A 21,583-nucleotide genomic window follows, 5' to 3' on the forward strand; every position below is an offset into this window, starting at 1 on the left:
TGTTATGCGTCAAAAAGCCACAACTGTTTTACATAAAAATACTATTCTGCTAGTGCTATATATATAACTCGGCTAACACGGTACAGATACCTCTACATATATATATATATATATATATATATATATATATATATATATATATATATATTGGAGGGGGGCTGGGGGGAACACCGTTACATATATGTGTGTACATATATATATATATATATATATATATATATACACACATATATGTAACGGTGCCCCCCCCCCCCCCAATTGCAGATAGGGGCCATTCCATGGTGTGTGTGGTGCATACCTGCTGGTAAGAGGGCTGACTCATCCGCGATGACTTTGGGACACAGGATCAGGCTCAGGCTTAGCAGTGCAGCGCCTCCATATGCCGTAGGCTCCAGGGATGTATGGAGATGATCTCCAATGGTAGAACTTGTACTCTCCCCCCAGTTAGATCACACACCAGGCTGGAGGTATATTGCAAACAGGAACGGTTTATTACTACAGTCTTTGCAGTAACACACAGCTACTCAGCAGTCTTCTGCGGTACACAGTCTCTTTACTCTGAGCTATCACTGGAGATGGTCCCTGAAAAGCTGGGAACAGCTGAACAGAACTGCAAAACATACAGAACCCCTATAAGCTCATATTGAACCCCCCAAATAACCACAACATATATATGCTGATTTGGAGGGTGGCTCCTCCTTCCCAGGTTTGAAGCTCACCCCTCCCACTTTTAAATGGTTAAAGCTCACTCCATTTTCACCTTCCACACTCATGGGAACTTGCATGCAGTTTGATTGCGACAAATCTAATACTGTGCTTTTGCTGGTATAGTACTGGTTAATATGGACATCACCTACTGCTTCTGATTCCTGCTTTTGATCTACGTTGGAAAAGAGGATATCATCTATCTAAGACTGCACATCTCAACACTTAACTATTGCTGTGATGCCGCCTTTATTTTTTATATTTGCTGCAACCGCACTTATTTTCAAATTATGCACTTCCTTCCACCAGTCTCCTTATGTCTCTAACTCTATTCATATATCTCCATCTCTCCTTTCTTCCCCACTTCTCAGTTCACATGAACTCCTTTCTTACCTGCGTCCTCTGTCACCACACAGCTATACCTCCTGCACTAAAACACACCCCTACAAATCATCCTCACACATCCTCTTTCTATCCATGCTTCTCCTCCTTGCTTCTGGGGATATCTCTCCCAATCCTGGTCCCTGCCTTATTTCTACTTGCTCTCGTCCTCGCCTCCCACATACAACTTCTACTCCTTCTGGTGTTAACCCCTCCAACCTCATACCCATCCCCTGCCACCCTCCCTCCTCTCTCCCTTTCTCCTGTGCCCTTTGGAATGCTCGCTCCCTCTCTAACAAGTTCCTCTCTGTGCATGACTTCTTTCTCTCTCACTCCCTGCTTCTCTTTGCTATAACTGAGACCTGGCTCACTCAGTCTGACTCTGCTCTGGAAGCTGCCCTCTCCTACGGTGGCCTTTCCTTCTCCCACACTCCGCGCACTGATGGCAGGGGTGGAGGTGTGGGGCTCTTGCTCTCCTCTCTCTGCCGTTACCGAACTATTCCTATTCCCCCCTCTCTTGCCTTTCCCTCCTTTGAGGTTCACACTGTCCAGATCTTCTCTCCTCTCCCTGTTCATGTGGCGGTCATGTATCGCCCACCTACCTCTACTCATCCCCCTTCTGCCTTTCTCTCTCACTTTGAATCCTGGCTCTCTTTCTTCCTCTCCTCAGACTCCCCTGTTCTTCTCCTTGGGGACTTCAATTGCCACATTGATGACCCCTCTCTCCCTTGGGCTTCCCGCTTTCTTTCTCTAACCTCTTCTTTTGGCCTTCAACAGTGGACTGCAGCCAGCACCCACAAGGATGGCCACTACTTAGACCTGGTTTTCACTAAAAATTTCTCTCTCTCTGATTTCTCCATTTCCCCTTTTCCTCTCTCTGACCATCACCTCATCTCATTCTCTCTATCTCGCTTCTCAACTTCTCCACCTCCATCTACACCCCGGTTCTGCAGAAACCTGCGCTCTATTCACTTACCTGACTTTGAGTCCACGTTACACTCCTCCCTCTCCTCTCTCAGATCTGCTACAGACCCTGACAAACTGGTCAGGAACTACAACTCTGCCTTGTCCTCCTCTCTTGATCTACATGCCCCGCTTTCTCTCTGCCGCACTCGCCCTTTTAACCCTAGACCCTGGTTAAATTCCCACACGCGCATGCTGCGTTCCTCCACTCGTTCCTCTGAACGCCTCTGGAGGAAATCTCATACTCTCGCAGACTTCCTTCACTACAAATTTATGCTATCCTGTTTCAACTCTGCCCTCTCGCAAGCTAAACAAGCCTACTTTTCTTCACTAATCAACATGCACAAGTCTAACCCACGCCGACTGTTCTCTGTCTTTGATACTCTACTCAAACCACCCTCCGCTGCCTCTCCTTCCTCCATCTCCGCTCAGGACTTTGCTGACTATTTTAAGGAAAAGGTGGAATCCATACGTCAGAACATCCCCTCTGTTTCTTCCTCCCATCCTACACCTCTTCCTAACTCTCCTCCTGCCTTCCTTGACTCTTTTTCCACTGTCTCAGAGGAGGATGTGTCGCTGTTGATCGCCTCTTCTCCCTCTACCACTTGCCCTCTTGACCCCATTCCCTCCCATCTCCTAAAACCTCTTGCTCCTACTATAATCCCTACGCTCACGCACATTTTTAACTCCTCCCTCTGCTCTGGAACCTTTCCATCCTCCTTCAAACATGCAACAGTCATACCATTACTCAAAAACAGCAAGCTTGACCCTACCTGTCTTTCTAACTATCGGCCTGTCTCCCTCCTGCCTTTTGCCTCTAAACTCCTTGAACGTCTTGTATTCGCTCGCTTGCTCCATTTTCTCAACACCTATTCTCTCCTAGACCCTCTACAATCTGGCTTCCGTACTGCTCACTCCACGGAAACAGCCCTCACTAAAATAACTGACGACCTCCATGCTGCCAAAGACAGAGGTCATTACACTCTGCTCATATTACTCGACCTCTCTGCAGCATTTGACACCGTGGACAACCCTCTTCTCCTTCACATTCTCCATACTCTTGGCATTCGGAACAAAGCTCTATCCTGGATCTCATCCTACCTCTCCCATCGTACTTTCAGTGTCTCTTCTGCTAATACCTCCTCCTCCTCTATTGATCTCTCTGTGGGGGTACCCCAGGGCTCTGTCCTGGGACCTCTTCTCTTTTCTCTGTATACACTCTCTCTAGGTGACCTAATAACATCTTTTGGGTTTAATTATCACCTCTATGCTGACGACACACAAATATATTTCTCAACACCCGACCTTACACCTACTGTACAAACCAAAGTTTCTGAATGTCTCTCTGCTATATCATCCTGGATGGCCCTCCGCCGCCTTAAACTCAACATGGCTAAAACAGAGCTCCTCATACTTCCTCCCAAACCTGGCCCTACTACCTCCTTCCACATTACTGTTGGAACTACCATCATTCACCCAGTAGCCCAAGCACGCTGCCTTGGGGTCACACTCGACTCCTCTCTCACATTTGCCCCTCACATTCAAAACATTTCTAAAACCTGTCGCTTTTTCCTCCGCAATATAACAAAGATACGCCCTTTCCTCTGTTGCTCGACTGCTAAAACTCTGACTCAGGCCCTCATTCTCTCCCGTCTTGATTACTGTAACCTCCTGCTGTCCGGCCTTCCTGCCTCTCACCTGTCTCCCCTACAATCTATCCTTAACGCTGCTGCCAGAATCACTCTACTCTTTCCTAGATCTGTCTCAGCATCTCCCCTCATGAAATCCCTCTCCTGGCTTCCGATCAAATCCCGCATCTCACACTCCATTCTTCTCCTCACTTTTAAAGCTTTACACTCTTCTTCCCCTCCTTACATCTCAGCCCTAATTTCTCGTTATGCACCATCCAGACTCTTGCGTTCTTCTCAAGGATGTCTTCTTTCTACCCCCTTTGTATCTAAAGCCCTCTCCCGCCTTAAACCTTTTTCATTGACTGCCCCTCACCTCTGGAATGCCCTTCCCCTCAGTACCCGACTAGCACCCTCTCTATCCACCTTTAAGACCCACCTTAAGACACACTTGCTTAAAGAAGCATATGAATAGGACTGTGGCTATTCTGAACACATGGCACATAAAGCTTGGCCCCCTGCAGATGCACTTACCAGAACTCCCTCCTACTGTCTCTGTACGTTCTCCCTACCTACCAATTAGACTGTAAGCTCCTCGGAGCAGGGACTCCTCTTCCTTAATGTCTAAAGCACTTATTCCCATGATCTGTTATTTATATTATCTGTTATTTATTGGATTACCACGTGTATTACTGCTGTGAAGCGCTATGTACATTAATGGCGCTATATAAATAAAGACATACAATACAATACAATACAATAAGAGCTTCAATCAGACTTAGAACTATGCAACTAATTTTGACAGATTTATTATAAATCATTCTTCCTGGTAATGTACAGGTTATTAAGAATTTATATTAGTGTTAGTACCCTTGAGACGTGGTCTGTCTTGGAGGGGCTCAAGGGTTTATGACACTTTGGCCAAAGAGTTAAACTAAAAGACCATTTTATTCAAAAGATATATATATATATATATATATATATGTAAGGATGTGCATATATATATATCTAAAGGTTCCGCGCTGTCAATCACAAAGGCAGTTCCATATTATTCCTTCTGTCAGCAAGGTCACTGTGTACAAGTTGGGCTGCGCATGCGCGAGAGAAGCGCGCGAAGGGCAACCAATCTGTGGAGACTTTGGGGGTTTGAACTCTGAACTCCGAACTGCGAGAGAGTCAGCTGAGGCTGAGGACCAATCGGGTGCGAGACTCTGTATAGAGGAACCGGATGCGTGTGGGCGGTGGGTCAGAGCAGAGAGGGAGGTGAAGGAGGAGGTTGGCGGAACCTCGTGTGCACGAGCGGAGGGTCAGTGACCCGTCCGCTTAGGTGAAAGGTATTCCCCCGGCCCGAGGAGTATTCCCCTGTCATCGTAGGGTGCTGTTTTGTAAGGACGGCCCTAGTTGGTAGGGACATTTCCCATTAGTGTGGTTTAGTTGCGGAGCTGCGGAGCTGCGGCCGCTATCTTGGATTGGACACAGACGCGCTGCAGCAAGGAGTGACGGCGAAAGGCTGGAGCAACGCTAGGACCCTGCGTGGAGTGTGACGGTCATCGCAGTGACCGGAAGGTATCATTGTCTACAAGTGCACCTACACCGGTCACCAGGCGCTGATCCCGCCTCCCACTACCTAATTGGGCCACCCGTGCAAATCCTATGGTACCATACCTATACTGGTTATAAGACATACTCCTAGGGAGAGTGGCAGAGCCACCTGTGTACAGGACATTATCCCTAATAAGGTGTGGCCGAGCCACGGTGTATGTGTGAGATGTTGATATATATATATACTCTGTGATTCTGTTGTTCTCTATGCTTAATACATAAAAGGTTGCTGTTGCACAATGCTATGGTTATGTTCTTGCTCAGGGTATAATCTCTATCATGGGGATCCTGGGCGAGTGGAGGCGCTGCACCGTGATAAGTAATGGTATGACCCCAGGCTCCCAAATAGCGGAGGCTCAGAGCTCCTGAAGCCGCAGGTAATTGCATCACCGTAGTTCCTTAGTGTAGGTATTCACAAAAAGGGCTACATTTGGAGGCGCTGCTGAGATCTCTAGACCTGGGGTGCCCCCTCATTTTTTTTTTGTCTCTATTGTGCAACCAACCCACATCATGTCGGTGCCCTCGGCGCTCGAGGTGCGCAAGTGGGCCCAACGGCGCGGGATTCCCTTGAACCGTGTTTTCGCGCTGGGCCATGTCCCCGCCACGATCTCGTTAGGCACAGTGACCGAGCAGGTCCGAAAGCTCCCGCTCCTGGACAATGCCCAAGTACAAGACCATTTCTATGACCACGACCAGACCTGGCGCCGGATCTTGTATGCCACTGAACAAGATATATGCCCCGAGGCCTTGCCCCGTATATTGCTGCTGCCCGAGGCCCCGGGGGTGCACTGCCCCCTAGTCCAGGCGGACACCCCTGCGCCCCTGGCCACGTCCACCCCCCGGAGAGAGTATACCCCCCCCGTTGGCGCAGCGACGGGAGGCCCCGACCACTCTCCTGACCGTGGTCTGCACCCTCGCTGGCCCGCAGCCCTGAGCCTAGGCTCCTCATCTACCCCGTCCGGCCTGCGGGCTGGCCTCAACCGACTTAGCCTATCAAGATTGGACGCTCACCCCGCCGTCGGGGATAGCTTACCGGGAGACACCTCTTTTCCCGCCCTAGCCGCCGCTATCCACAATACCACCCAGTCGCTCCAGTACAGGAAGTTAAAGGCCTTCTCCGGTGAGAAACCCACGCCCCAAGGGGACTGGTTGGATCATACCGAACAGGTACTGCCTGAATGGACCTGCACGGACGCGGTCCGCAGACAGCGCATCGTCGAGTGCTTACGGCCCCCCGCGTCCCACATGGTGCACTACTACCGCAATGACAACCCGGAAGCTGATGCAGAAGATCTCATCTACTGCCTAACCAAGGCGTATGGAGCTCCGGTGGACATGTACACTTTGATGTCAAAATTTCATGCGTTAGCCCAGAAGGAAGGGGAAATGGTATCCGATTTTCTCAGGCGACTACACCTGGATCTCTGGAATATGGTGAGGAAAGGTGTGTTGCCAAGGAAAGAAGCCAACGGAATACGTACCACTCAGTTGCTGAGGGGCCTCCTACCCCTACACCCCGTGTCGGTGCGGGTCAGTAGCTGCATAACGCCCGGACAAGCCCTGTCGTTTCACGACTTAATGGACCGGGTCCAAGCGCACGAGATGGTGTTGTTAGGGCGTGACTTAGCCACCGGGAAGAAGCCACCACCCGGGGGTAAAGAAGCCAAGAAAGTGGACCCAAAGCCCGACGTGCCCGAACCTGGGGATCCCGATTCCGAGGATGTCCCTACCCCAGTGACACCCAGACCTCGTCCCCCGACTGGGCGAAGTCCCCCAACCAGGAGAGACGAGGCTTACCTCAGCCAAATGCAGTGTTACGCATGTGGAAAGATGGGACATTTACGGGCCCACTGCCCCACCTCGCGGAGGACGTCGTTCCGACCGGCGCAATCAATGCCGTGCCAACCCCTGGAGGATGAAAAGGCGTCACCGCCCTCTCAGAGCCCCCGAATTGGCCCCGCCTCCATTGTTCGCGTAGTTATCGAAGGCATCTACGCCGCCGCATTGTTGGATACGGGTTCTCAAGTAACCATCGTATACCGGCCCTTCTACGACCAACATCTCCACCGACTACCGTTGTTATCTGCGGATGCCCTGCGACTACGGGGATTGAGTCATGAAGATTACCCCATAGACGGAGTAGTAAAGGTGCAGTTAGATATTCTCCAGCTGAATACTGGTAAACATCACCCCATGGAAGTGGAGGCCTTAGTGTGCCCCGAACCTCAGGACCACCCCAGCGCCCCAATCATCTTGGGGACCAACGCTGACATTGTGCGCGCGGTGTTCCGCCAGTTTTTGCAAGAAGCGGGAGAAGCCCCACTGCTGGCCTTAGCGGCCTGTCCCGCCCTCCAAGAGGTCTGCGGTAGAATTGCGGCTGAAGAAGAGTATGGCGTCCTTTACAGTCAAGAATGGGGACTGACTCAAATTCCCCCGGGGGAAGGACGAATGATGGTCGCCGCTTGCCACTACCCCCGACGACGGTTGGAGAATCAACTCTTCACCGTGGAAAGTGTGGCCCAGGACGAACAACGTTTGGGATACAAAGTACTAGCCTCTGTCAAGGAATGGCCCGGGAAGATTCCGAGGCGCACCTGGGTGTACGTGCAGAATATATCCCCGTACCCCATGACTATCGACAGGCGGCAGACGCTGGGAAGGATATACCCTGTAACTCCCGAGGAGAAGGTTTCGACGGGACCATCTAGGTGCCCACCTACTACCGTCGAGTCAGTGTTGGAATTTGACTTCGGCGACTCGCCACTCCCGGATGTATGGAGGAAGAGGCTGCAGAACGAGCTACACGACCGAAGGAGTGTGTTCTCCACTGGTGATATGGACGTGGGTTGCAGTCGCAGCGCCCACCATACCATCCGAATGAGCGACGCTACCCCCTTCCGGGAGCGCTCCCGCCGGCTTGCCCCCAGGGATGTTGAAGAAGTGAGGGGATTACTCGACGAGATGAAAACGGCTGGCATCGTGCAGGAATCTCGGAGCCCTTACGCCTCACCCATTGTGGTAGTCCGCAAGAAGAACGGGACGGTCCGTCTATGTGTGGATTACAGAACTCTGAATACCCGTACTATTCCCGATCAGTACACACTGCCCCGAATCGAGGACCTCCTTAACGCTCTGACGGGAAGCAAATGGTTCAGTGTGCTCGACCTCAGGTCCGGATATTATCAAGTGCCCATGGGCCAGGAAGACCAAGAAAAAACGGCCTTCATCTGTCCATTAGGGTTTTACCAATTTACCCGCATGCCGCAAGGGATCTGCGGTGCCCCGGCCACGTTCCAGAGACTAATGGAAAAAACCCTTGGAGACCTTAACCCGCGAGAGTGCTTAGTGTACCTGGACGACATTATCGTGTTCGGGCGGACTCTAGAGGAGCACTCCGAGAGACTGATGAAGGTGCTGGATAGACTTCAGGGGGAGGGTCTAAAACTGTCGCTGGACAAATGCAAATTCTGTCGGTCCTCTGTGACGTATGTGGGTCATATTGTATCGGCTGATGGGGTATCCACCGACCCAGGGAAGATAGAGGCGGTGGTGAATTGGCCTAGACCTCAAAATGTTCAAGAGTTGCGGTCCTTCTTGGGGTTTTGTGGCTATTATCGGCGGTTCGTAGAGAGCTATTCCAGCAAGGCCAAGCGACTGAATGATCTTCTAAAGGTGTATCCGGGAGAAACCGAGAGAAAAGGAATCTCGGCGCAGACACCCTTTGGTAAGACATGGACTCCAGAATGTGAACAGGCCTTCAAGAACTTAAAGGCCAGCCTCACTCAGGCTCCCGTCTTGGCCTACGCGGACCCCGACAGAGACTATGTTCTACATGTCGATGCTAGCCTTAGCGGATTAGGAGCGGTTTTGCATCAGAAGTATGAGACCGGGCTGCGTCCGGTGGCCTATGCGAGCCGAAGCTTAACCCCTAGCGAGCAGAATTACCCGGTCCATAAACTGGTATTTTTGGCGCTAAAATGGGCTGTGGTGGATAAGCTGCATGACTACCTATATGGGGTACAGTTCGAAGTACGCACGGACAACAATCCCATGACCTATATCAATACGTCTGCCAAATTGGACGCCACAGGACATCGTTGGTTAGCTGCTCTAGCCAATTACAGGTTCAACCTTAAATACAAACCCGGACCCACCAACATAGGTGCCGACGCCCTGTCTCGTCGACCTGGTCTTCAATCCACCCCTGATGAGGAAGTTTGGGAAGAGATACCGGGTCCCGGGATTCGTGCCCTCTGCTCCGTGGCTGCGGTAGTCGACGACCACGTGGCATTCTCGGAATTACGGGTTGTTGACTCGTTGGGATGTCATTCGCGGGCTATTCCTCAGGCCTATCGGGGTCGAGAAGGGATGAATATCATTGACGATAATATCATCTCGTGGAGGGATCTAGTGCATTATCAAACACAAGACCCCATAGTGGAGCTAGCCCGTCAAGCGGTACAACAAGATAACCCTTCTATACTGAAGCGAGCCCCCAAAGACTTGGTGAAACTCCTGTCAAATGAATTTGGGAAGTGCGAAATGGACAATTGTTTGTTATATCGGGTGATACCTTATCATAACCATCCCGATCGGCGTCAGCTGTTTTTGCCGGAACGTTTGAGAACCCTAGTCCTTCGGGCCCTTCACGATGACCATGGTCACCTGGGCATTGACAAGACATTTGGGCTACTACAGGATAGGTTCTATTGGCCGAGAATGAGGGAGTCCGTGGAGCAACATTGTCGGAGGTGTAATCGCTGTTTACAACGAAAGACACTGCCCACCAGGGCGGCTCCTATGGCACACTTGAAAAGCTCGGGTCCAATGGATTTGGTGTGTATGGATTTTCTCTGTATCGAGCCCGACAATCGGGGAGTTAGTAATGTTCTAGTGATCACTGACCACTACACTAGGTACGCCCAAGCGTTCCCTACGAAAGACCAGAAGGCCGTAACGGTGGCCCGAGTACTATGGGAGAAATATTTCATTCACTATGGGTTACCGAATCGTCTTCACTCTGATCAGGGCAGAGACTTTGAGAGTACACTGATACGGGAGTTGCTCACACTACTGAACATTGCCAAGTCGCGTACTACCCCGTACCACCCCGAAGGGGATGCTTTGCCTGAACGGTTCAATCGCACTTTGTTAGATATGTTAGGAACTTTGACGAGCCCGCAAAAGACGGAGTGGAGTAAACACGTCGAGGCATTGGTACATGCGTATAATTGTACCCGACATGAGTCCACTGGGTATACCCCGTATTTTTTGATGTTCGGAAGAGAAGCCCGGTTACCGGTGGATGTGCGCCTGCGGATATCTACCGATGGGGTATCCAATAGGACGCATTTCCGATATGTCCAGCGACTAAGGGACAGTTTACAGTTGGCCTATAAATTGGCTGAACGAACGACTGCGCAACTGAATGCGGGAAATAAAAGGCGCTACGATCACAAAGTACGTCATAAGGAAATTCACCCCGGAGATGCGGTCCTCTTACGCAACTTAGGTGTTCCTGGGAAGCATAAATTGGCAGACCGGTGGCGGGAGGGTGTGTATGAGGTGGAGTCACAGATGCCTGGTCTTCCTGTGTACCGGATCAAGGATTCTGAAGGCCGCGTAAAAGTGTGGCATAGGAATCATCTGCTTCCCATACCTCAAGTAGGGACGGACGAATTGGAAGTCCCAGCCACGGCCCTAGATGGAGAAGTTGAACACACAGAGGATGGCTTAGAGACTGTAAAAATTGCCACCTCTGAGGATCCAATGGAAGGAACCTCTCAAAGGGGCCTTCCGGCCGTGGAGGCATCTCCCGAAGGAGCCACGGGTAAAGAGCCTCTTGGCCCGAACATTGATTATTTGACTCCAGCGAGTCAGTTCCTAGACCCACAAAGTCCCTGTTTCACACCTCAAAGAGACTGTACTAATGTTGGAAACTCCTCAAGAGTAGAGAGGGAAGCACCAGTTGAGACTGGATACTCTGCAGAGGAAACAGAGGAGAATCAACCCCGGCGAAGTCAAAGAACCAGTCAGCCTCCCATGCGAATGGCATATGATCAATTTGGGGCACCCCATTATGAGGCTCAGCAGTGGGCTCGGCATAGGATGCAAGCTGTGATGGTACTGTTTAACGAAATGTGTAACCTAATCTAAGAGAGAGAGGGTTGTGTACATAGTTAGATATATATGTGGTTTATGCAGTCCAGCGGGGACGTTGGATTCTGGAGAGGGGAGAATGTAAGGATGTGCATATATATATATCTAAAGGTTCCGCGCTGTCAATCACAAAGGCAGCGCCATATTATTCCTTCTGTCAGCAAGGTCACTGTGTACAAGTTGGGCTGCGCATGCGCGAGAGAAGCGCGCGAAGGGCAACCAATCTGTGGAGACTTTGGGGGTTTGAACTCTGAACTCCGAACTGCGAGAGAGTCAGCTGAGGCTGAGGACCAATCGGGTGCGAGACTCTGTATAGAGGAACCGGATGCGTGTGAGCGGTGGGTCAGAGCAGAGAGGGAGGTGAAGGAGGAGGTTGGCGGAACCTCGTGTGCACGAGCGGAGGGTCAGTGACCCGTCCGCTTAGGTGAAAGGTATTCCCCCGGCCCGAGGAGTATTCCCCTGTCATCGTAGGGTGCTGTTTTGTAAGGACGGCCCTAGTTGGTAGGGACATTTCCCATTAGTGTGGTTTAGTTGCGGAGCTGCGGAGCTGCGGCCGCCATCTTGGATTGGACACAGACGGCGCTGCAGCAAGGAGTGACGGCGAAAGGCTGGAGCAACGCTAGGACCCTGCGTGGAGTGTGACGGTCATCGCAGTGACCGGAAAGTATCATTGTCTACAAGTGCACCTACACCGGTCACCAGGCGCTGATCCCGCCTCCCACTAACTAATTGGGCCACCCGTGCAAATCCTATGGTACCATACCTATACTGGTTATAAGACATACTCCTAGGGAGAGTGGCAGAGCCACCTGTGTACAGGACATTATCCCTAATAAGGTGTGGCCGAGCCACGGTGTATGTGTGAGATGTTGATATATATATATACTCTGTGATTCTGTTGTTCTCTATGCTTAATACATAAAAGGTTGCTGTTGCACAATGCTATGGTTATGTTCTTGCTCAGGGTATAATCTCTATCATGGGGATCCTGGGCGAGTGGAGGCGCTGCACCGTGATAAGTAATGGTATGACCCCAGGCTCCCAAATAGCGGAGGCTCAGAGCTCCTGAATATATATAGAGGCACTGTACCGTGTATTTGTGACAATGGATGAAGCAATTTAGCACTTGCCTCTGTCTGTGTTTCATGTTCTGTCTCTGGTTTTAAATATATATTGCCATGCTCATTAGCACTCCTCTTTGACACTTATAAGTACGCAGTGTTCGACAAACCTATACATTTGCTCGCCCCGGGCGAGTGGATTTAACCCCCGGGCGAATAAATATTGGCCCAAGCAGCACACGTTTGGTACTAGGTGGCGAGTAGATTTTTTTGTGTGGCGAGTAGATTTTTTGGTGATTTGTCAACCACTGCTTATAAGCATATATATATATATATATATATATATATATATATATATATATATATATATATATATATATATATACATGTTGTGGTTATTTTGGGGGTTCAATATGAGCTTATAAGGGTTCTGTATGTTTTTGAATTACCAGTTCATCCTGAATTATAAGCCGGTTCTCCTGAATGTCGGAGCCGATGCTCTGTCCCGAAGGCCTGGAGTGAGTACAGCAGCAGACGATGGCGAATGGGAAGAGATTACTAGTCCTGGGATTTGGACGATGTGCTTCACCGTGGCTATAGTGCAGGACAAAGTAGCTTTTCCGAACTCAGAGTGGCGGACTCATTGGGATGCCATTCAAAGGCACATCCTGCAGCATACTGCCACCCAGAAGGCATGTCCTTAACCAAGACACTATAATGAGCTGGAAAGAGCTAGTGGTACACCCGGTGAGACCCGGTGGCTAAAGCCATCCATCGGGCCATCCATGAAAATAATCCCTTCTTAGTGAAGCATGCTCCAGCCGACATGGTCGCTATTCTCATGAGGGAATGGGATAAGTTCCAAGTAGACCATGGCCTTCTCTATCGAGTCATCCCCTATCACAACCACCCCGATAGGAGACAACTAGTCTTGCCCAGAAGATTGCAGTACCAGGTCCTACTGTCCCTACACGATGATCACGGACACTTGGGGGTGGATAAGACATTCGGACACGTAAGAGACCGGTTCTTCTGGCCCAAGATATGGGAATCAGTGGAGCACTATGGCCGAAGATGTCAGCGGTACATACAGCGAAAAACACTGCCTACACGCGCTGCCCCAATGGGCCACCTGTAGAGCTCTGGTCCCATGTATGGATGCTCTCTGCATCAAGCCAGACTTGAGGGGTATCGGGAATGTTCTCGTAGATAATGGATAACACCTGGTACGCCCAAGTGTTCCCCACCAAGGACCAAAAAGCTCTTACTGTAGCCAAAATACTGTGGGAGAAGTACTTTGTGCATTATGGGCTACCCAGTAGGATGCACTCCGATCAAGGGAGGGACTTCGAGAGCAAGCTGATCAAAGAACTTCTAAAGCTGCTCAATATCGAGAAGTCTAGCACAACTCTCTACCATCCTGAAGGAGATGCCCTTTCGGAACGGTTCAACCGAACCCTACTGGATATGCTGGGCACTGAAGGATTCTGAAAAGGCCGGGTAGAGCAAGCACATGGAGCATATGGTGCATGCTTATAATTGCACCAGGCACGAGTCCACCGGTTATTCACTCTACTTCCTGATGTTCGGTCGGGAAGCCTGACTACCAGTAAATATCAGCCTAAGGATGTCCATCGAAGGGGTACCAAGCATGACACATTATAAGTATGTACAGCAGCTGAAGGATGACCTCCAGAGAGCGTACAGCTTGGCGGAAGAAGTCACTGCGAAACTCAACCAAAACAACAAGCAGAGGTATGATTGTAAAGTACGAGATCGGGAGCTTCAGCCTAGAGACATGGTTTTCTTGCAGAACCTGGGCATACCGGGGAAGCACAAACTAACCAACTGATGGCGAGAGGCAAGATTCGAGGTGGAGTCGTAGATGCCTGGCCTCCCCGTCTATCGCATCAAGGATTCGGAGGGGCGGATAAAAGTCTGGCATCGAAATCATTTGTTACCAATCCCTCAAGTGGGAGGAAGTGAACCTGATCCGTCACCCATACTGCCCTCCACAGACCAGGAAGATTCCAGCGGGATTCCGTAAGCTTTAGTGGAAGAAAACCAGGATGCAATGGAAGGTGCTTCTTCAAATACTCACAGAGACTGGTGGGCCGCACCATTAGAAGAATCGGTTAATGGCCCTGTCAGTCAGGTGCCCGCTGCAGTGGCCTTAACAAGTTTGTCTCTGGACCCAAAGAGTCATATCTTCACCACAAAGGGTGTTAATGACATTCACTTTATGAGAGGGCCAGAGCCTCAAGCGGATTGTAGTCTCTCCGACCATGAAGAAGTTGAAGAAGTTCGTCGGAGCCAAAGACCGAGATGCCCTCCCATGAGGTGGGCTTACGATTCATTAGGGGTACCCCACTATGAACCTCAGCAGTCATCTTGGTATAAGTTAGCCTTCCTAATGGTGATTCTGACTGAAATATTGAATACCATTTAATTGCATATTGTTGTGCTGTTATTTTTATTATATAAAAGTTGTATGTATGAGATGCATTTTTTTAAATATAAGATGTTATTACTGTTCTCAAGCAGGGACGTTGAATTCTCCACCAAGGGGAGGATATAGCGGAGTCCCCCTACCCTGCCTCCGGCGTGGGGAACTGCTCCGCGCGATCGGGGAGAAGTGGCGGTGGCCATTTTGGATTCCGCAAGCATGCGGAGTGTTGTCAACGGGGCGGCCATCTTATATTGGCTCTGCAAGGACTGATGCTGGACTACAAGTCCCAGAATCCTCGGGGGGAGGGTTTACCACATGGGCTGATCCAGCCATTAGAAGGCACGCAGCCTAAAAGAACAGGATATCCTCTGTGGGCAAAGAGCCCACAAGTCAGTCATGTAGCAGCCAAGACAGGAGTAGGTAGTGTCCAGGAAGCAAGTGGCTTCCTGGGCTAGGCCTAGATAGGCCCTGAGCCAACCATAGCTCCGTATTGTAGGGAAGGCCCCCAGATAAGTACCCTCCTCAACTTATCAGTATCACTACACTGCTGCGCCGATTGACAGACATCCACGCTTCGGACTGGGGCCTGGGACCAGGCTGCAAGTGTTCAGAGACATTTTTTGAGACACTCCAACTGGAGCTTGCACCGCATGGAGGCCAGGATCCTTAGGCGAGAGAGGATTACTGTCGGAGGCCCCACTGCATGGGACCTGTCTCAGCAAGTCTGCAAGCTGCCCCTGGTGTACCTGAGTACCAAGGCAGGAATCACATGTGCACCAACGGTTCACATGGGGGTAGCGCTACCTCACATTTGGTGGGGCTTGTTCTGCGGACACCGGGTGTTTAGGTCCTCAGCGCACACTCAGTACTTTGGGGAATACACACCGGGGTGTTGGGGTATTGCATTAGTGTGTTATTGTATTGTGTTGTTGAATACGGTGGGGTTACAGTAAAACCAAGTTATATATATGATGTGGTATTGCTATTTCTGTTTGTATTGGTTCCTATGAGGAGTCATCCTGCCCATGCAGAGATCCCTCATTGGTGGAGGTGCTGCACTAAGAGAGAGCTCACCCAGGCTCCCAGAAACGGAGCCTCTGGACTCCTGTTAGTGTACATGTATTAGCAGCACGCGTAGTCGCCGCGGTTTCCCTTAGGCATACGGAAAGGGAGCTACATGTAAATATGTGAAACCATCCCAATAGGACTTAATAAGAGACAACCGCTTCAAAGTTTAATGATTGACCAAAAGTTGGAGTTATCAAACTTTTTTAAATCAAGGGGATGTCAATTTCTATGCATTTAATATTGCATACATTGAAATGTAGGGGCAAGGGAGGTATAAAGCATTGGTTACGGGTTAACCACAAAATCTATTTATTTATTAAAGTTGTTTCTGTATCAGAAACATAACTAAATAGGTTGATTTGAATGAGTCCACCGGTTATTCACTCTACTTCCTGATGTTCGGTCGGGAAGCCCGACTACCAGTAAATATCAGCGTAAAGATGTCCATCAAAGGGTTACCAAGCATGACACATTATAAGTATGTACAGCCGCTGAAGGACAACCTCCAGGGAGCGTACAGCTTGGCGGAAGAAGTCACCGCGAAACTCAACCAAAACAACAAGCAGAGGTATGATTGTAAGGTACGAGATCGGGAGCTTCAGCCTAGAGACATGGTTTTCTTGCAGAACCTGGGCATACCGGGGAAGCACAAACTAACCAACTGATGGCGAGAGGCAAGATTCGAGGTGGAGTCGTAGATGCCTGGCCTCCCCGTCTATCGCATCAAGGATCCGGAGGGGCGGATAAAAGTCTGGCATCGGAATCATTTGTTACCAATCCCTCAAGTAGGAGGAAGTGAACCTGATCCGTCACCCATACTGCCCTCCACAGACCAGGAAGATTCCAGCGGGATTCCATGAGCACGAGTAAGAATAGTATCACCCACCCTCAAACTGTTACCATTAGTTTTACCCTTCCAAAATTGCCAAAGGCTCTAGCACAAAATGAAAAAGAAGAGTAGCCAGCTCCAGGTAATGTTTTTAAAGCATGTGAATAATGATGCCCTTCCCTTCATGTGTTTATGGATTACGGTATATCTTATGGAACGGTATATCTTATAGCAGGGCTCTTCAATTCATGGCTCATGTGCCAAATCCATCCCGTTGAGAGTTTTAGAGTGGCCCTTGGATTTTGTGCTCCGGGTAATATAATTGTAGCTGCCTAAGCAACTTAGTGCAGTTGTTTCACATGTAAACTAATGTAATGTAAATATGCATGGTGCATATTATATCAATTCTTACATGTTAGAACTGTATCATTTTAAAGTCTTTAAAAGTATCCAAACTTACATTGCTCTGGTCTCTTTGGATAACTAGCTGAGTGAAGAGTCCTGTCTTATAGACATAGTTACAAAACTATTGAGTCTTGAATGTGTCATAAGTGTAGTGTGGTGGAAGCATTAGCCTTAACTCAACAGTAAAAAGGTTTGCTCTCGTTGCACAGCTGGAAACAACAGAACAACAGTTCTGTTGTTTCCGGCTGTGCACCACCAGCAAACTTTTTTTCCTGTCCTCTATTATGTTTCTCTTAGCCAGTGATCCTCCGGTAGAACCCAGTGTGTTTCTGTACCGTGTCTGACGCTCTGTATATGAGACGCTCCGTGGAGGAGCTTGTGCGACTAACAGTGACGTCATTGACTGGTCCATTGCATACACAGTCTCTACTCGGGCCCTATTTTGCGCTGTGATATACAGACAAGTAATTCATATGGACATTTCGAACTAGTCCCACTGGTATGTGATTATCACACCACAAGGACTTTTAATCCTCCGTTTAATCCTCACTATTGAGAGAGGCCACCGCCACTGACGAGCCGTGAGGAACCCCTGATACCATCGCTACGAGATGTTTCCCTTTCGCGTACCTACCTGCTGACTGGTAACCTCTGTGTTTATCACAGTCAATGCTTTTACCCTTCTTATCTGATGTACGCAGACTACTTACGTTTTAAATTGATAAAACTTATTTTTATGTACTAACACACAGAAACTTCAATTTAAGTGGAAATTCCTGTGTGCATAATGGGCACTTTAGAGCATAACCCGTTTAGATGGAATGTCTCTTTAGTTCATGACAGACATCACCCAAGCTGTGCTCTAGGGTTATATTAAAAAAAAAAACGCAAAACATTTTCTGATTTAATAGATAACTGTGTGTCCATGAAAAACAAAAAATACTATTCATTAAAATTATCAATCAACGATTTGTTAGGGTAAATATCTACTTTGCATTTAAGTCTAATAGTTTGATATACTGTACCCAAGGCTTCTCTGTACCAGATAGCAAGAATATAATGTGTAGCCCCCTTTCTCTATGACGAGGGGAACTACGCGTGCTGAATTACATGTGACTCACAGAAGGCCTAAGCCTCTGCCGCTGGGAGCCTGGGATGTGCTCTCGTAGAGTCGTTGGTGCAAGTTGGTACCTTCCAGGTCTACCAAGGTATGTGGGAATCCGGAATCGTCAGGCCGCAATATGATCCCACGACGCGGGTCTGCCGGATCCTCTCTCTCCTTACCGATGATGTCCGTGTCTTGAGGGAGCTCCAGCAGGAGTGTCTCCCTTAAAGTCTCAATGTGGCTGGGTCTGGTCGCAGACCGCAGGCCACAGATCACCGCATGGCATCCTGTCACTGGTGCACTAATGCTATCTGTAGTGGGCTAAGGGAAAGCGTCCCTATCTGGGGGCCTTTCCTATAGCACCACAAGCTGGAAGGGGCTCAGTGACCTAGCTGGGGTCTGTGGGGAGATCTGACATAGTATGGGAGCCAGTGGTACCCGGACACTACCTACTCCCTCTGCTGCCTCCGTCGGACTGAGAGAGCGCTCCCTTTTGCGCCAATGTATCTCCTTTCTCCCTGGCTTTGCCTCTAAGGCTCCAGGGACATGTAGTCCCTTGCAGAGCCGTCTCCTAAGATGGCCTCCGCAACTAACTTCAATGCACATGCGCACGGCTCTTATGCACATGCGCGAACATTCAAGATGGCGACGCCCTGCACTGGCGGTCCGCTGCGGAGCTCCAGCGCTCCGACACTCTGCAGCCGTCACTTCTCACTTTTAATTTAAGCCTTTCACTGCCCTTATGATTTATCATGAATGTCTCAAGAGCTAGCACGCCAGAGGCTCTTATGGCGCACAGGGGTACGTCATGTGATATCTGATCATTGTCTAGATGGAATGATATGATGGAGGGTGAACGTGACAGGAATGGAAGTAGAGTGGGCTCCACTTCTGTTTGCGTCTTTGGGAGCTGCCTTCGACCACTTGCGTGCCGCAAAACTTCCAGCAGTGAAAGGGTTCTATGGTGCAGTTGTAAATTATGCTATAACTTGATCCCCCCACAATACTACTTTTCTAAATAACTAAACTTCTAGTTCTATAACCACTGCAAAAAATCATTATCATAAACAGGAAATATATAAAAGCCAGACATACAAAGTGTTTGAAGTACTGGTATGTTACAGTCACAAGACCAATACAAATATTCACTGCGTTCTGCAATACTACCAACTTAATTAAATGTCAACATGAGATTGTCTTTTGCCGAGTTGTCCTTTACCATAGCAATGTAATACTATGAGGATCAAAGTGAGCTATGGAAAAAGACCAGAATGTCATGATGACAATGAGTACATTTGGAACTATTACAGGTAGAAAGCAACTATTGTCCAGACTAGTTTGCTGGTATGATCTTACATATTCTTAAATCATAGATGTAAAAAAAAAAAAAAATCAGCACCTCCCTAACTAGTGGAACTAAAAACATTAGATCAACCCTATTATCATTTCCATTTAATTCCATAGGATTGAGATTTGTTAATTTATTATGAATGTCCTAAAGAGAGCATTGCTTACTTCTATAAAATACACATAGGGATTCTAGTTTTCTGTTTATTTTTTTTGTAAAATTAGTGTTTATTTTATTTGTTTTGTAATACTTTTTCATATGCAAAAAAAAAATCGTTTTCTCCGTGGTTAATAATATATAAAAATAAGAAAATAGCAAAACAACAGTAACATTCTGTGTTTAACTTTATTCACGAAGTAGTATAGATGATGCCACTTGACATGGTAACAGGGAGGTGGTGGGGTTGGTTTGCTGTGGCAAGGGGTTCAAGTACTGGGGGCTTGGGATGCAGTACCTGTAGCCTCACTCTTGGCTTCTTATCCTCCCATTGGCTGCCTGTGGAAGTACATACTGTAGTGCTGTTGTCTCTTCTCACGTGGCCGCGCCGGCACATCCATATTCACATGGCGTGAGAAGTTTCATCACATGAGGACACTCCCTCAATGAAAGTCATTGGCGGCTAAATAACATTTCTTCAATTTCCAGTCGTTATCAGTTTTAACTTAAAACCCCAATGATTAGCTTTAATTTACTAGATGGTTTTAAAAGACTACAATTCTCATTTGCTTTACCTGAACAGTGAAAATTGTGTTCATACAGATGTTGCAGATATTATTGCACTTGCTGGCATATTGCTACGGGACATAAACAACTCACCAGCGGGAGAAGCGCTCATTGTCCTGAATGAACTCTGTGTTAAAAGGAGGTGATGCTAACATGCTATTACACCTGCAGAAGCATGCCTGCAGGTGCATTATGGTCTGCTACATCTGTAGGAAATTATCCAATTCTGGAAAAGTTTAATCAATAGCAATTAAGCTCTTTGAGTGGTACGAGGTGGATCTGGGGTTTACGGTATAACACATGGCAGAAAGATCTAGAGTCCATACAGTATGTGTACCAAAAAAAAAGTGTGTATACCAGAGGTGTGTTTTCCAGGGTATGTCACGTATACCAGAGATACACCAGAGCCTTAATTCAGGAAACAGCAGACCTGCTGCAGATTACTTACTGTAATGATTTCAGAAGAGCTAATGTACAATAATAATTTCAAGATCAAGAGATCAATGCCTTAGACTGAGAGCTGCTGTTCTTTGCTTCTAGATAACAATGGACCTGTTCCTAACTGCCAAGCTCATGGATATCATTTTTTTCGCTACCACACGGTGAAGAAGATCAACTGTCATAAGCATGTTTTAGATCCATGATAAGCTCAGGGCTACAAACACACAGAGAGAGTTCACCATTGCTTGTAGAGATAATGGAACAGCCTGTAACCTTCCGCTTGCACAGCTAGATGTCTTAATTTGCACACCCTGACTTCAGAGTACAGGGTTGTGCACAGTGGTTGTATATAGTGGCAGAACAGCATGAAAGTAGAAGTTTGTGAGTATAAGTTCTTCAGTATTAGATGATTCCTTTTTATTTGGACTAATAAATGAAATGATAAAAAATAAAAAAAAAGAGAACTGAAAATGTAAACCACACACAATGAAAAAGTTCTAATATCTTCATGTATATGTGAGATATAGCTAAGCTAACTATCTTCGGTGCCGCTGTCACATGACCGCTACATATGTAAATCTGTATTTGTATCCTGCGATCTATGTACATAGCGCTTTATATCAGTAATAAATGCAGCAAAATAATATGGGACATAATGAGAATAAGCGCTTCGTACATAAAATTAAACATTACCGAAAGGAGTTCCTGTCCCAAAG

At 48.3% G+C, this 21,583-nt stretch overlaps 1 long non-coding RNA gene across 3 annotated transcripts in view; it reads right to left on the minus strand.

Annotated features, from left to right (window-relative positions):
- LOC142488779 (uncharacterized) overlaps positions 1 to 21,583 on the minus strand; it is a 62,805-nt gene that overhangs the window by 18,571 nt on the left and 22,651 nt on the right. For 2 of the 3 annotated variants that reach the window (XR_012799652.1, XR_012799651.1), the window contains exon 3: positions 299 to 461. The exons of the other annotated variant lie outside the window; for it this stretch is intronic. This is a non-coding gene — a long non-coding RNA (uncharacterized LOC142488779). The remainder of the gene's footprint in view (positions 1 to 298; positions 462 to 21,583) is intronic. 3 annotated transcript variants of the gene reach the window in all.

This window comes from Ascaphus truei, chromosome 2 (assembly GCF_040206685.1).
Source record: "Ascaphus truei isolate aAscTru1 chromosome 2, aAscTru1.hap1, whole genome shotgun sequence".
Taxonomy (NCBI): Eukaryota; Metazoa; Chordata; class Amphibia; order Anura; family Ascaphidae; genus Ascaphus; species Ascaphus truei.